Below are 17,488 nucleotides of genomic sequence, written 5' to 3' on the forward strand. Positions count from 1 at the left end.
GAGACCTAAAAAGTGGGTTACCTTGTTACTTCATTCTGAACGGTGACCCCAGACCTAGGAATGAAATCCCTTAGTCTATTTGAAACTGTAGTTGCATAGGCATTGGATAAGCTCCAATTCACCCGGAAACATAGACATTAAAATGAGATTATACATCAAGGTACAGCATTTGGGAATTTGAATGAAGTTCATCTGAATGTGGACTATTTGGTCCTAAACAGAAGGTTGGGCAAATAGGCTGGTTTTAGTTCCCTTCCTAATCTTGTGAACTTGGCAAGTGGCACATAAGTATAAATACTGTTGGGCAACAGAAGAGAAAAATGGAGCAAACAAGGGGGGTACTTCCATTATGAATCATGTTGTCCCTGCTTATGAGGGCGATACTGTGATGCAAGATTAGGGAAGAGGAATTTAAGTGCAACCTCTCTCCCAGTGCTGTCCTTCTACCCTCCATTGGGATGCTGTTTACAGTTGTGCTTCATCCAAACCTGATTCTTTATGTTTCATTGGCACACTCCTGTAATTCAGACAAATCCTTCGAAGTCGACATAAGAGATTGAACAGTTTGAAACACATGCTCAGTCACTTCAGAGCTCAGAGAAAATGCAGTCTTTTGAGCCGTTTGATCAGCATTTCCTCTAGTTTCCGCATTGGGGTGGAACACGACAAAAGCAATTATGGAAGGCAACACAAGTGCATCAAGTAAACCTTTAGCATAAGTACAATTACTGAACAGGGACCCTGCTGAGGGGAGAAACCCCCATTGCATTCAGAGGAACTCACAATCATGGGGCACTCCAAAAGCATACCTCAAGGCTCTATATATGGCAACAATCTGGCATTAAGAATATAGGTGTGTGTTAGAGAAATTAATTCAGTCACCTGAACGTAGTGTAAATAAAATAAATACTAACTCTCAATTACTTCCAACAGAATACATATATCCAGCCACTAGTGAACTATAGACCTTTCTAAGGCAAGAACCATCAATTTTGTTCAAAACATTGCAAATTGGTATTGGTTACACAGTGAGATCAACATGGGGCTTGGTCAAATGAGGAGTTACCGTGACACAGTCATACAGTTCACTATTGAGAACGTGATTCCAGTGAGTCACTGGGACCATCCCTTTGGGAACACTTTTTCTCCTCTTAGGTAATCAGAGGATTCCACACAGTTTAGTTCATAATTTTGCTTGATTTATTTGTAATTTTTTTTCTTTTCCAACAGAAAAATTCATTTGAACATATTCAGTTCCTTTGTGTAATTTCACGTTTGCATCAATAAGGCATCATTATTATAAATAGAATCCAATGCATTTCGGGCTGCACTTCAAGCCCTTCATCAGGGAATAACACTGACGGGTTCCAGTGCTACAGCACGTTCTAACTTTTCCGTATTGCAAAGGCGTGTTTATACTCTTCGCCGCGTCTTTTTGTAAAACCGAGCTCTTCAAGAGTTTTAGAAGGCGCCGCTATCCCTCGTGGCTCACAACTCTTTCTTACTTCATGTCCTGAAGTTCAAAAGGATTTGGTATGTATTTTTTCTCGGCCATTCCAGCTGTTATTTCCAATGTGGCTCGAGTAAAGTAAGGTTTTACCTACATCTTGACTCAAGCGGCAGTGATACAGTTCCTCATCCTGAGCTGAGGCAGACTTATGGATGGGACCAGATTAGCGTGATATGGGAGGTAGACAACAAAAAAATGGTATGCTGTGATGGTCTCACCATGGACAGCTGTTGGGTTATGGTGGTGAGTAACAGGGCAACTACAGCATGAGGCACAGCAAGGGTCAGAGTAGTGCCTAGGACTATACTCTCAGAGGCTTTCACAAGGTGATAGCTACAGCAATAGCCACCAAGCACAGCGCAAGTCTTGCCACCGCTGCATCAAGGATATAAGACTAGCAGTCAAAAGGTTTCTTTTGATCTTTCTGATTGTGCACTAACTTCCCTGATGCAAAGCCATTTTTTAAACCATATCTCTATTACTTTTACGGTACAATCAATTATATGCATTTACTAGAGCAGCAGGCAACTTAACACATCAATGATATGCCATCTTTCGTTTTGTGAACAGTGTGAGAAGTTGGCCTGGTATATGCTGTCCACTAGTTATAGTGGGCACCTTGTACCAGTCCAAACAACCCTTATTGATGATTAGGTTAAAGACAACCTTTATTGAAAGCTATCCTAGTGGTAGCTATGGAGAGCAGCCTTCAGGCTAAGTCTCGAAGGAATGTAAAGCAGCTTGTTTTACCAGTCTATAACCTCCTGAATGACCAAATTAAAGAAGAACCACACAGGGTATATATAAAATATATGTATTTATTACTAAAAACTCTCTGCTAACCTCTTTATGAGATTAGAGAACAAGGCACACAATATTTCAGTACTAGAACTACAGTAAATAGGACAAGACACAGTGGGCCCCAGGGGGAGACCAAACCGTATATTAAGAAAGTGGTTTAACAACAACGACTTGACTAGACACAGTGCATAGAGCCTGTAGATTCACTAGGACCCCAAGGAACCACCCAAGGTTGTGACAATGGGGACCCACAGGGGGCGCATGCAGTGTGAGAACACAGCTGCAAGCTCCGTACGATCCTATGGGAACATCACAGTTGGAATTTTAAAGATTAGGGACACTTAGGAGAGGACTTTGAGCAAACCCTTTCAGACTTAGAAGGTTCTAAGAAAAGCACCCATGTGAGCACTGGAGTACTCGTGTTACCTAACCCAAGGAAGCAGGGTGCATAGGTGTCAAATGGTGTCGGGGATCTTCGTCGTTTTCAATGGTGAGATGCTGCAAAGTGCTGCTGCCTTGAAGAGAAAAAGTGTCCAGTGTGATCCAAGCCTGGATCTGAGCTGAGAATAACCTGAAAGCAGAGGGGACAGAGTCTGGCTCACTTGCGGCTCGTTAGACGAATGCCCACCAGTGTCGGGTGTTTCAGGTGAGAAGAGGTGAAACGTGACTCTGCAGCAACAGGGACCAGGAGACGTCGACGATGACCAAAGTCTGAAGGCATGCTGTCCCACCAAGGATGTCGAGTGCTGGAGATCAGTGTACGGATTTCTATGATAGAAAGTGGAAACTGCTTGACTTTGAGAGAGATAAGCTCAGAATCAAGAGAGAGCAATTGGCCTTAGACAGGGAATCCCTTGAGCTTCAGAAAGCTTCTAAAAAGTTGAGGCTAGAGGCCGATGATGGTAGCAACAGTGTCCTTAGAGGTACATAACATAATCATGACCATAGGAACCTGAACAAGATTGTCCCTCCCTATCAGAGTGGGGATGACATCCACAAATGGATAACTGCACTTGAGAGGGCCTGTAAAGTACAGAGGGTCCCTCAGGAGCAGTGAGCAGCAATCTTGTGGCTCTCTTTTGCAGACAAAGGTAGAGACAAACTCTTACTGTTAAAGAAGAGGATGCTGATAATTACATTGATTGATGGGTTTGGCTTAAGCACTGAGCAATACAGAATTAAGTTCAGAGATACCCAGAAGGCACAGACTCAAGACTGGGTTGACTTTGTAGATTGTGCTACTATGGCTCTGGAAGGCTGGTTACTTGGCAGTAAAGTGTGTGATTTTAAAGGATTACACTATTTAATTATGAGGGAGCATGTGGTACTGAAAATTCTGGACCCTGCTATTGTGTGGTACCGAAGCTCTGCACTCCTGTCATAAATATCATCGTATCATGACGATTTTGGTACTAGCAGACCGGAAATGGCTTAAATACTATACATAAGCATTTTCGTTATATTCGAGTGATGAAATCACCCTGAAATCGTAGTTTTCGTCTTGAACCCTCGGGTTCCATTTTGTGAGCGGCATCCATTTTGTGATTGCCCTTACATAGCCAAATAACTAAGGCCAAATTCGATCTGAAAGGACACGTACACCTCTGCTGACTCCTCTGTGACCTGAGCAAGCTGACTCCACTGCCTCAAGCCAAACCTGTTCGGGCAGTTCCTTTCCCAGTGGCCGAATGAGATTAGCATCCAGGTGCACATGTCGTAAACCTTTTCATCACATACAAACTATGTCTAATCTTACACACACCTGTCTCTGTTCCTTTCTTTATGACCTGTTTTACAAGGAGGAGGTGCCCGTTTTTATTAGGGGTCCGTCGATATCTGATGAAAGTTCTGGGCCTTGCCTGGTAATCTATCATGAACTGGACAAACTGAAATGTGGGCTGTCATCATGACTCTGCTTTTTCTTTGTAGTAAAAATATTTGTATGATACACTGTAAAATAAGGAATGTTTGCCTAGGGCATAATAAATGGTATAAAAGGTCTGTGCGGAGACCATTCAGCAGGCTGCCTCATTCAGTTGCTTTAGGTGTGACAGGGCGACGTAGCCTCACAATTAATTGTAATAAAGATGTCTTTTTCATATTTCAGATTCTCTGTTGATTTCTTTGCTGCTTTTGAAAGGACTACTTATCGGTAAGACCCCTGAGAAGAAGTGATGAAGTTTTTTAGGTACTTCAAGCAGATCCTTAATAATTGTCAGAATCAGTTGTTGCATCAGTACCTAGTGGACTCTGATCTGACCTCTCCCCAAGAATTGGGTCATAAGGCAGACATATGGGTCAGAACCAGGGTGAGGCAGAAGGTACAGAACCAAGGTGGTGACTCCAAGAAGCAAGATTACAAACCCTCAGACAAGGGTGGGGAGAAGGGTAAAGACCAGAAGTCTTCCCAAGGGCCCCAAAAATCTTTTACTGGTGGGAAGTCACAATCCAACAAAGGAAAAGGCAAGAAGAAACCATGGTATCAAATCTGTAAACAGAAGACCGATTTGTCAAGTGACTATATCAAGTACAAAGACTCAACTTCCACCACCACTGCCCCTAAGGCAACTGTTCCCCCTAGTTCAGCTCCAAGTGGTGGTACTCAGAATAAGGGTGTAGTAGGGTTAACCCTGGGATCTGAGATGGACTCTGGCCTAGTCAGAGTTCCAATTCAGGCTGTACTGATCTGTGCTAGAGGCATAGATATGGGTTACTTATTTGTCAGCCCCAGTAATCTGGGCAAATACAGACAGCAGCCTTTGATAAATGGAAAAGAGGCCTTGGCATTCAGGGACACAGGAGCAAGTGTCACAATGGTGACAAAAGATCTTGTGGCTCCTGAGCAAATCATACTTGGTGATATGTACCAAGTGACCAATGCTAGCAATGTCAGGCAACAAAGCCTTGGCAACTGCAACCCATGCGGTTAGAGAAAAGATGCTTCGTGAGGAGCAGCAAGGTCCTGGGACTCCCCAAGCAATGGAGAGTCAGAGCACATCTGGAGCAACCAGGAAAGCCCTTTGAAAGTTAAAGTTCCCTTCTCAGGGACTCACAGGTCAATAGACCAGGGATCGCGAACGGACCTCGAGAGGAATCACAAAACACCAGCCCACGAAACACTTGTGGAGTGTAGGCCGGTAATCTTTGGTGGAATCACTGCTCGGGGTCTGGGCTACACGTAGCCTAAAGCACAGCTTCAGGGGGTCCCCGGAAAGCAGATGCATCTGCAAATGGACACAGTGCCCAGGGGTTCGGGTTGCACGGTCCCCACAAGGGATACAGGTTTGCTGAGTACAATAGTCAACCTCAGGATGCTTGGAAACCCACCTCCTGTGTTGCAAAAGTCTTCAGAGTCCTCAGGAGCTTTGGAGTTTGCAAACCGGTCAGATGAGTCTTTGGTGCCTGCTTAGCAGGGGAGTATCTCCTTTACTCCAAGGGAGATTCTTCAATCATCTAGCGCAGTGTAGATTGTCGAAGTACTTGGTTTCTGTAGCAGAGTTTCATCCAGGTAAATCTAAATTCCTGTAGTCAGGGATTCCTACTTTACAACCAAGTAAGGGGTGGGACAAACTCTGGGAACTCACCTATGGGAGGGTCAGGACAGAGGGATGGCTACACCCATGTCCTTTGTGCAGTTTCATACCAGAGCAGGTGCTGATAGCCCCTGCCACCGGTTTGAGCTGGACTATGCACAGGGGCACCAAATGTGCCCCCAGTGCAACATCAAAGCACTCTTGGAGTGCACCCACCCAGCCCCAATACGCTAAAGCCTGTCTGGAAGGTGGTCACACCTCCCTGTGACAGAAAACCTTTTGTCCAGCCTCCCCTGCCAGAGTTTTGTCCAGCAGCAGGAGGGCAGACGCATGTCTGTGGCTGGCAGCATCCATCTTGTGATGCCAGGGCCGAGAAAGCTGGCACCGGTGTATCGGTGTTGTCATATTTCTCCCTCTAGGAGGGTGGAATCATATCTCCCCCACCCGTTACTGGTGTGGAGTTATGATTCCAAGGTGTTTGACACCAAACATGACAGTTTTCTGTGCAGCCGTTTTAAAGTTAGCATTTACCACAAGGTTATAATGCACTTAAGAGTATATGGTATGGCTGCATCACAGAACAACCCCGGAGAATAGATTCCGAAGGCTGCACGGGGCCCTGCTCATGCATGGGCACCCTCTCACATAAAACCCAGCACCCTGCCTTCAGGATTGATAAGGCCTGCCATAGGGGTGACTGATAGGTATATATGTGCAGAGATAAGGTAGATATAGTGAACCTATATCTAAGTAAGGGGTGCAAGGACCACCTTACACAGGTTGCAGTAGTAGACCTGTGGTGTCAATTTGAGTGGCCTCTCAGGGGTGGCATATTACATGCTTCAGGCCCTGGGGGGCCTCTAGGGTACCTATGCCCTGGGTATAGGGTGTACCATATACTAGGGACTTATAAGGGTTCCCTAGAATCCAATCTGAAGTGTACCTAAAGTACATGCAATCAGGTTATAAGAAAAAACAGCTAGGCTGGGGTCCTGAATAGCAGGATCCCAGTCAGACTAAGTTGAAAACAGTGAAACATCAGCAAAAAGTGGGGGTAACTAAAAGAAGCAGATCCTACTCTCCACACAGAACCATGCAAAACACTGCATCGCTCTATGTTCTTTACAAACATTTGCATATATTCCTGGCAATGTTCTCCATGATCTGTATGGCTTATGCTATAAACTACTGCTCTACTCATAAAGGGCCCCTCTGGGAGTCACAAGTGGACCCATCTGTCGCTGTCATTCTACACAGACATTATGTAAACCATAAAAAAACACACCTTTAGGAACAAGTAAACAGTGTGGTGTATAAGGAGCCTACCATCATTCAGTATCATAGGGACAAATCTCTTTTCAGGGGGGGAAACATCCAATATGCTATGTGAAGGATCTTTATACCTCTAATGGCGGAGAATGGCGGTCCCCTGTCCGTCCCTCATCACCTCAGAGCTTGCTTTACATAGGCGACGCAATGTATCAGGGAGTGCTCAGGTACTTTTAAGCCCACCCCCCTCGTCAGCACTATCTTCAGAGTCCATTTTGCTCCTGCTGCCCCACACTCACAGCACCTCCGCCACACCTTTGCCTTCGCGTGGCAGCAAACCCCCGTGATCCTCTTGCATCAGTGCCCTCTCCTCTGCTGCTGCCCACATATCCACATCTCTTAACCACGCTACCAGTACAGGACCCACCCCAGCCATCCATATGAGAGCAATCTGCCTACGGGCCGACACAAGACCCAGGTCCTCAAATCTGCATCCCACCTTCCTGGTTCTGGGTCTGGGAAATAAACCCAGCAGGCAAACCTCCACAGAACAAGGGAGTGTGCGAGCTTGAACCTTGTTGGCAGAAGCCACCACCGCTTCCTAGAAGCTTCGCACCTTTGGACAGTCCCATGCCATGTGCACAAACCCCGCATCTGGCTCCCAGCATCTGAGGAAACACTGGTCCTCCCTTCCATACATAAGTCATAATCTATGGGGTGTCAAATAGGCCATGTGGACATAGTTAGAATGGATGAGCTTGAATTTGGTGTTCCTTGACACCCTCTTTGGGCTTCCCAGTATTTTACCCCACCACTTGTCGGCAGCCGCGACCGGTGCAGGTAAGAGCGGTGGGGCTGGGTGTGGGGGTGATTCTGACAGGCGACGAAAAGGGGAAATACATTTTTTGTTGAATTTCCTCTTGTGGTCGTCTGTCGAATTCCCCCCACCAACCTGGCCCCACTGCTCTTATCTGCACAGGCCGCTGCTTTTTGTTGGTGAACACCCTTCCCACTATCACCTCCCATTTTGCTTTGGGCCTCATGACCATTTCTAGGTGGGCTTTGTGTAGCCGCTTCACCAGACGTTGAGCCGCCCCTAATGTCACCAACGCTTGCAGGATCCCATGAGTCTTTGGCTGTTGCCGCCCGCACCACCACAGGTCCCCAAATGTCCTTGCATTTGCATGCTAGCTCAGATATTGTCCCTGGGGCAAATCATATTGGGATAAAAAGTCATCTATGGATGAGTTCCCCTTGTTAGAAGCAATCACACACACAGTAATGACTGCGGCCAACGTCCAGTCCACCAGTTGTCTCCTAGGGAAGGCAAATGTGTCACTGTGGGGGAGCCCCACCAGTGGCAAATCCTGTGCATAGAGGGGAGTTCCAGCCGTGCGCCGGGTGCATCTTCTCCAGCACGTCAGTGGCACTCGCAGCTGAACATCCGACTCTGGTGTAGGCACCCGTGGGTGGATAAAGTTCGCCAAGAGCAGTCACTGATTATCCACCTGGCCTATGAGTCCCAGAGTCTCAAAGTTTCTCCTGTCCAGCCACTGGGTCAGCCACTGGAGTTGAATGGGAAGATAGTACAGTTCGAAATCTGGGACACTTAGCACACCGTCCTCCGCTGCTCTCCGCAGCACTGCCAGTGAAACCCTATTCCGGCCACAATCCCAGATCAACTCACGGAGCAGTGTGTCAAGAGGGTAGAATCACCACTGGGAGGTACACAAAAGAGTACAAGATTCTAGGGAATATGTTTATCCAGGATAGGGCTATACAGGCCATTCATTATAGGCAGTTTCAGGGAGGGCCATAATTGGACATCCATTTATAGAGATCGAACTGTCGGCTTCAAATTACCATCTTTAAGGTCCTCCAAAGTATGGAATACCTGTACACCCAGATATTTAAAGGAATGTGGAGACCAAGTGAGGCGCACTGGCAAAACGGCACATTGTAATACATAATATAGATAAAAATGTATAAAAGAGATCTACCACCATAGAGGAGCAGGTGGGATCGGACAAATAAGAGGGTTATGCATAAAAAAAATGTTACCAAAAGAAAAAGGTAATCTGTAAATCACTGAGTCTGACGACATGGAGATCAAATACAATCTCAATATGAAGCTAAACAAGCAGAGACAACATACGTTTATATGATTTCAAACAAAGAGCTCCAATGCAGAACATGAGATGAAACCGAAACAAGGTGTTACACAGGTGCATGATCTGAAATGATAGGAGAGTGTGTAAAGGAATCGCCGCTGCCGACCCGGATGTTCCCACACTGGTGCGCAGCTCTGAGGTGAGGTTGGAGGTGGGCCAAGGGAGGTGCAGCCATACAGTGCACCACTGACAGGCTTCAATTTCCAAAAGGTTGTTGGTATGTGGTCAATGGTTTGTGAATGTATCTGCAGTCCCTATGCATTGATACATTCAATTGCGACTCCCAAGAAAGAGGGATGCCCCTTTCACGCGCACATCCCCTCCTATTTGCGATTCGTAATAGGTCTCCAAACCTCTTATGTTAGTCAAATTTCTATGGCTCATAAAAGGGAATCTGCGCTTGAGAAAATAGTCTTTTGCAGTTGCAAACTCGCTTCTTGGGATTTGCAGGCTATGCAATTGCAAAAACGTGTTACCTGTGGGCCTACACTCAAAATGAGTGTGAGGGATACCAGTTGTTTCTGTGTGCATTGTAATGTCTATGCCTGTGCGCATGAAATTAAATGGGAATGACGACATTTTCCGGAAATGTGTACTCACATTCTCCACACAGACAATTGTTTACGATTCTGTACGAGCAGACAACAACGTTGTAGGCACCTTGCATAGCTCCTTCCCAAAGGTGAGGAGTAGACTATATTTTTTATTTTTGAAAGAAGGATGATCCACGGAATTGAGACTCCGTTTTTTTGCGCATTTTCAAAGTGAGGAAATAATGTTAAAAAAGAGCAGCTATCGTTAGCAGGCAGTCTTTGTGGCTCAATTATTTGTAGCTTAGCACTGAAGTAATGCTTTCAACTGAAGAAATTCGAAACTCCTGCGCTCTTTCGCTAATACTTACGTTTTTTTGTAAAGGTCACTTTCCTGACGACCCGATCTACTGTCCAGACATTGGCCCTTTCACTACATACATTTTCCTATATACCCACTACCTCATGGGGTGTATACAAGTGGTCCCAAATCTCTACAGAAAACATGTATGCTTCCCTAAACAGACTGTAAAACGAAAATCTGGAGAAAAACAGCAGTGTAAAGATCCCTCCTTTTGCCACAGTCTCCTCTTCTTTTCCTCTTCGACATTCCTGCATTTTCTACACAAATACTATCACAACACTTACGGTTGGAATATGAGGGAAAATTAAAAGCACAGCCGCATTTTTCCTCTTAGTCTTCCCGTGCACTGCAAATTGCATCTGTATAAATGACAGTGTAGGTGTTTGAAAATGTGTGTATTTCTGAGTCTGTTTGTTATTGTGTGCATCTAATAGTGTATGACTTTGGGTGAGGCTCTGTGTCTGTATGTGTGTCGGGGTATTCTAATCTGAGTGCTTGTGATTTTGTGTCTTACTGAGGCATTCTTTGTACATATCCAAGTGCTTCTCATCTGCTGTGATACTATATGCCTGACCGGATGTGATAAAGTCTGTACAACTTAATAAGTGGCTGAGTGCCATTTTGCGCATGTGCGTGTCATAGTTTATGTGACACTGCCTGGCTCAAATATTTGTGTCTTTGTGTTATATTGTCTGTAATTTGAATTTGAGTGATTAGTAGAGTGTACATCTGCAAGCAATACTGTGCATGTGATTGGAAGTGTTTATTGCTGTAGGTGTATCTGTGTGTGTGTGTGGCATTTTTTGTGAAATAGGTGTTACCTCAAAGATACTCAAAGGCCTCGAGCAGAGTAGTAGGCCACACGGGGCCTGAGGGCCAGCAGGGCCCTATTTTACATCCATGTTTGTGCGCATGTGCTTACGCAGGTCACGTCTTGGCCTGGTTAACTGCTGATCATTTTCACACACAGCCCCCATCTTACAGGGAGCCCCTGGGGTGCAACTGGGTTTCTTCTGTGATAGCGGTAAACTTGCCTCCTCCTGCCTTGAACGCGCACTTTCGCCGCCGGCCCAACTATTTGAGCTGTTCAAGCCTATTACTTTCTTCTCCATTCCACGCACCACGTTTGACAGTCGAGACCCTCTACCCCACAGCTCAGCCTTCCTCTTACATTTGCATCACCCCTGGTTTGCATTTCCAGTGCGGCTGATATTCTGTCACCCGCCAGATGCGCTCTGCCTCGGGGGACGGCCTAAGCTCAGCGCCTGCCCCCGCTTAAGCGGCATCTGAATGGGTTAAAGACCAGGCACATTAATGTAAACCGTCGCCTCCTACATGGACCCAGGCAGGCTGCCTGGGTGGGGATGTTTAAATTATATTTTGTTAGGTATTTGCAACGCTCACTCTGCGAGCCAAATCACTTCTCATTTCTTTCTCGCCATCCTCTACTGCTGCCCTGTTTCCCATGAGACTACGCCGTCCAAATGAACACTTCCGCCCAGCCTCGGCTCCATAACACGGTTCTCTTTCGCTTGTCGACGTTCAAGGGCAATTTCGGTCCAATTTAGCGAGGCCTGCCGAGGCTCCCTCGTGGCGAAGCCGGCCCGGATTAACATACCTGGTTCTTCTGTAGAGCGCTCTGACACCTTCGGGTAAAGTTCGCGCTATATAAAACTGCATTAAATAAAATAATAGCGCCGTCGTGTGTTGTAGCCTGCTCCCCACCCTGGCAGATAGAGAGTGCCCTGCTCTGCACACGTGCATGGGGGGGGGGGGGGGGGGGTAGGGGGGGGGGGGGGGCACGCTCCCACGCAGCCCACTATAGGAGACAACATGGCGGAGCGGAACCTTGAAGGGAATGAGCACCTGAGGGGCAAGAGTGGAGAAAAGAGTAGCAGGGGGCAGAGGGACGCAAGAGTTGGCGTGTGGAATTCAAAGAGACAAAGGAAAGCAAAGGGGGCAGAGTGGCGCAGGGCTACCACGCGGGTGGACGGCGTCCCCCCACTTATTTTACAGGGTGGACGCGGTCCCCCTGCCAAACAGCTGGACTCCACCTTTTCGGCCTCTCTGGGTTGAGATCGGAGCCACCTTTTGTGATGTCACTTCCTGTTGTGACATCACTTCCGGTGACAGCGTCCCCCTACTTCTATTTTTAGGACTTGTGCCCTGTGAGTGGGCAAGGGTGGTCGGGACAGAGCAAGTTTGCCACCTCTTCAAAAGAATACTACTGGCCATATGCTGTTGTTTTAGTCAGCAACAGCCGTGCGTGATACTAAATAGGACTGCAACATGGGTCTTTGTTTACTTACATTATTATAATGCAAACAAATGATGGACGGAATGCTGACAATGCAAACATTCCCCCCCAGTCAAAATATCTGGGTTAAATCCATTGTTCTTTTGCCCACTACGCCACCCCAGTTTGGACTCAGCCATATGCAAATCAGTCTCGACACTGTGCCCCATGGGAACAGTCCAGACCGAACTGCCGGGCCAGGTCCTCTCTGGACCGGAAACAAGCCTCCTGGGACCGGTTTCAGGGTATGTAACCCTTCTTCAGCCAGGCTAGCTTGAATCCAGTGGTACAGTGACCAAGGGACCCACGTCTGGGCATACCCACACTTAGGGCGAATAGTGTTACAGCAATCAAATGATGGAACAAATGCTGTCAATGCAAACATTCTCTCCCAGTCAAAAGATCTGGGTTAAATCCATTGTTCTTTTGCGCACTATGCCACCCCAGTTTGGACCCAGCCATATGCAAATCAGTCTTGACCCTGTGCCCCATGGGAACAGTCCAGACCGAACTGCCAGGCCAGGTCCTCCCTGGACCAGAAACGAGCATCCTGGGAGCAGTTTCAGAGTATGTCACCCTTCTTCAGCCAGGCTTGTTTGAATCAAGTGGCAGAGTGAGCAAGGGACCCACGTCTGGGCATACCCATCCGACTTAGGCCGAAAAGTGTTACAGCAAACAAATGATGACGGAATGCTGACAATGCTAACATTCTCCCCCAGTCAAAAGATCTGGGTTAAATCCATAGTACTTTTGCCCATTACGCCACCCCAGTTTGGACCCAGCCATAAGCAAATCAGTCTTGACCCTGTGCCCCATGGGAACAGTCCAGACCGAACTGCCAGATCCTCCCTGAACTAGAAACAAAAATCCTGGGACCGGTTTCAGGGTATGTCACCCTTCGTCAGCCAGGCTAGCTTAAATCCAGTGGCACAGCGAACAAGGGAACCAAGTCCGGGCATACCCATCCCACTTAGGGTGAAAAGTGTTACAGCACACAAAAGATGGACCGAATGCTGACAATGCAAACATTCTCCCCCAGTCAAAAGATTTGGGTTAAATCAATGGTTCTATTGCCCACTACGCCACCTCAGTTTGGACCCAGCCATATGCAAATCAGTCCTGACCTGTGCCCCATGGGAACAGTCCAGGCTGAACTGCCAGGCCAGGTCCTCCCTGGACCGGAAACAAGCATTCTGGGACCGTTTTCAGGGTATGTCACCCTTCTTCAGCCAGGCTAGCTTGAATCCAGTGGCACTGTGAGCAAGGGACCCATGTCTGGGCATACCTATCCCACTTTCGGCGAAAAGTGTTACAGCAAACAAATGATGGACCGAATGCTGACAATGCAAACATTCTCCCCCAGTCAAAAGATCTGGACTAAATCCATTGTTCTTTTGCCCACTACGCCACCCCAGTTTGGAGCCAGCCATATGCAAATCAGTCTTGACCCTGTGCCTCATGGGAACAGTCCAGACCGAACTGCCATGCCTGGTCCTCTCTGGACCGGAAACAAGCATCCTGGGATCGGTTCCAGGGTATGTCACCCTTCTTCAGCCAGGCTAGCTTGACACCAGTGGCACAGTGAGCAAGGGACCCACGCCTGGGCATACCCATCCCACTTAGGGCGAAAAGTGTTACAGCAAACAAATGATGGACGGAATGCTGACTGTTAGACCTGACATCATTGGCCTGAGTCTCTCCTCCATTTTTGTCTGTTTGCCTCCTCTGTTTACGATGTTTTTGCTGGTATACTGCTTTGGGCACTGTGCCACTGCTGATCAGTGCCACAGTGCAAGTGCTCCCTATGTGAAATTACTGTATTGATTGAATTCCATGTTTGGCTTATTTGGTTTACTGTCAGTCCCTAGTCTAGTGCACCAGGAGTGCCAGGGCTTGTAAATACAAATGCTGCTCGTGGGCTTGCATTACATGTTGTGCCACCCACAAGAGCGGCCTAGTAAAAGTATGTCTGAAGGTCTGCCATTGCTAGATCTACGTGCAGTCTGGTACTGTCAAGCAGACTGCGCAAGTACACCTACTTGCCAGTCCCTAAACCTTCCCTTAACTTCATGTTAGTCTCCCCTTTGGTAGGCCCACGGCAGGGTGCATTGTAAGCATAAGGTAGGACAAGCCTGACCAGGTTGGCATGTCCTAATAGTGAATTACAGCCATATTCGTTTTTCACTATTGTAAGGTTACCTGCTCTCCATAAGTTAGAATGGGCTGCCGGGGTTATTAATGCTATAATCCTAGCTGGCTCAGGGAGCATGGTGCAATGTCGAGTTTGGTATCCCTGAACTCGGGGTTTAATAACGCATCCGTTTGTGTGGATGGTTTTTGGACTCTGGGTTTGAAAATAGCACTTTTAGAAAGTGGCTATTTTCTTGTCTAACTATTTCTGGTTTCTGCTGGTTTGGTGTGTGTGTGACAGGGGCTGGGTGGCTCCAGAGTTCTGAATGAGTCAGTGTGGGGTGAGTGGTGCATTTGCATTGAGAGTAGGGGGAGAGTAGTTCCTGATAGCCTGCCCTGCCTGATACAATGCTGGCTCCACCTCCTGCCGGGCGACTGATAGCTCTGCTCCTGCCAGTGACAATACTGGCTCCACCTCCTGCTGGGCGTCTGAGGACCCAGCCCTGCACAGTGAATAGGCCAGGTGCCTCTGCCTGGCTACACCCACAACAAACCCAGGATGAGGGCAATTCCCCTGCATGGACAAAGGGATCAAAGCCAAAAAGGGGTATAAGAGAAGGACCCCTGAACCCAGAATTTAGATCACTTCTGACAAGGAACCCTGAACCAAGGACAAGAAGCCTGCTGATCCAAGGACTTGCCTACCCCTTCTGCCAGAGTACTGTTTGCTGGGGGGAATCCTGCAGTTGCTTCTTTATTTTGCCAAGGATCCAGGAGAGAGGAACTGAGTGTGTACTCTCAAACTTTGCTAAAGAAAATCTCCAAGGGCTGGAAGAGTGCCAGCCTCCTGTTGAAGTCACAGGGCTAAAGGACTTCATTTATTTGCTAAAAGTGCTTGTTGCTGGAACCTGAGAATCCAGCACCTCTGAAAGAAACCAGCAAACTCGACGCCGACGGATGCCGCCGAATCCAGCTTGACATCGTGAGTAACAGCTCCAGTGTCCCGCTTCCTCGATGCCGGCCGCCGGGTCCGATCGACGCCAGTAGCGATGCCAGTGAGTAGTGAGTTCGGCTCCAGCTCCAAGTGACCCCGTGTCTGCACCGCCGCTGATCGCATGGACTCTGATCCCTATCGACGCCGTGAGCACTGCTCACTCTTGCAACATCATCATCGACAACGACACCGTATCCTGCTTCGCCTCGTGAGCGCTGCTCCTGCCTGGCATCTGTTGACACCGCTGCAGATCGCCCCGACTCCGAAGCTCGATCGACGCCGAAGACGCGACGCCGAACATCCCGACGCCGCTGATCATTGTGTACTTCGCTTTTCCAAGGTACTGTGTTGTGGGGGTCTGTGCGACTCCGGGCTCGACGTAGCGCTCCTCGCGGTCGACGCCGAACCTTTGGATTAACTTTGCCTCGACGTCGTGTGACTCCCGTGTGGGTTACATTGTTGCCAAGAACTGTGATTTAAAGAAGAAGAATTGCTTTTGTTACTAAAGACTTTTGTGCTAAGAAGAAACTACACTTGAACTATTATTTTTCCTTCCAAGAGTATTTATTAAGATTGTGGTATATTTTTGTCGTTATTTGGTCTTGTGCTAAGCCTTATATAAAAATCCTTATTTTTTTTATAATACTACTGTGTCGTGTCCATTTGTAGTGTATTCACTTTATTACTGTATGTGGTCATAAATGCTTAACGCACTGCCTCTGAGATAAGCCTATCTGCTTTGCCAAGCTATCAAGGGGGTGAGCAGGGGTTATCTAAGTGTGTGATCCCCTTGCCCTGACTAGAGGAGGTGAGTCCCTATTTGTCAGAAGTGTATACCTCTGCCAACTAGAGACCGCCAAGTCTAACATTGGTGGCAGCAGTGGGATTTGAACTTTGCATTTATGACCCATGTGCAGTGATTAGTGTGCGCTACATAGTGAAAGCAGACCATAGCGCAGCCACAATCTATTTTTGGTAGGATTCTATTTTTGTTCTCCGCTTTTCTGAAGTTTGATTTTTTTAACACTGCTAGTGTTGACCATGAGTGATGCCGGAAGGACTACCCCTGTTGTTGTGGAGGACTTTGATAGGAGTAAGATCAACGAATACCCAGCAAAGATGCTGAAATCCTTTTGCAAGCAGTTTAAAGTTCCTACCAAAGGCCTCTCAAAGAAAGAAGAATATCGCAAAGCACTGGAGGCATGGTTAGAGGCGAGAGATCTCACTGAAGCAGTGGTGGTACCGCCAGTGGAAGGGAAGGAGGAGGTGCCAGTGAATGGGCCCGTGTCTCTTCCCGGTAGCAGTGTTTCCTCTAAAGGTCTTTCCCCTGAAGAAAGAGAAGAAAGGGTGAAGGAGAAAGCATACAACATGGAAATGGCAAAACTTAAGATAAATGGGCAGTTGGAGATAGAAAATGCAAGAGGTAGGAGAGAAGCTGACCTGGAGATCAAAAGGTTGGAGTTTGAAAGAGAAAAGTTAGCTTTGGAGCATGACACAAGGTTGAGGGAGATAGAGCTCCAAGCTAAAAGTTTAGAATTGAATCCCTCTGGTGGCAGCATCCCATCTGTGCCTGCAGAAAGTAGGTTTTATTTTCCCAAAGATGTGAACAAAGATTATCATAAGAATGAAGATATTGGCCAATGGTTTAAAGTGTATGAGTTAGCATTGTTGGCCCACCGGGTCCCTGAGAAGGATTGGGGAGCGGGGTTGTGGGGTCGCTTTGTGAATGAGGGGAGAGATACCCTGTTAGATATTCCTGTGGAGGATAGGATGTCGTATACTCATATGAAAGATGCTTTAATGTTGAGGTATGGCCTAACCCCAGAAAAGTACAGACAAGCCTTTAGAGAATGTAAGAAATTGCCTGGTACGACGTGGGTTGAATATGTG

The sequence above is a fragment of the Lissotriton vulgaris genome, chromosome 1_1 (assembly GCF_964263255.1).
Source record: "Lissotriton vulgaris chromosome 1_1, aLisVul1.2, whole genome shotgun sequence".
Lineage (NCBI taxonomy): Eukaryota > Metazoa > Chordata > Amphibia > Caudata > Salamandridae > Lissotriton > Lissotriton vulgaris.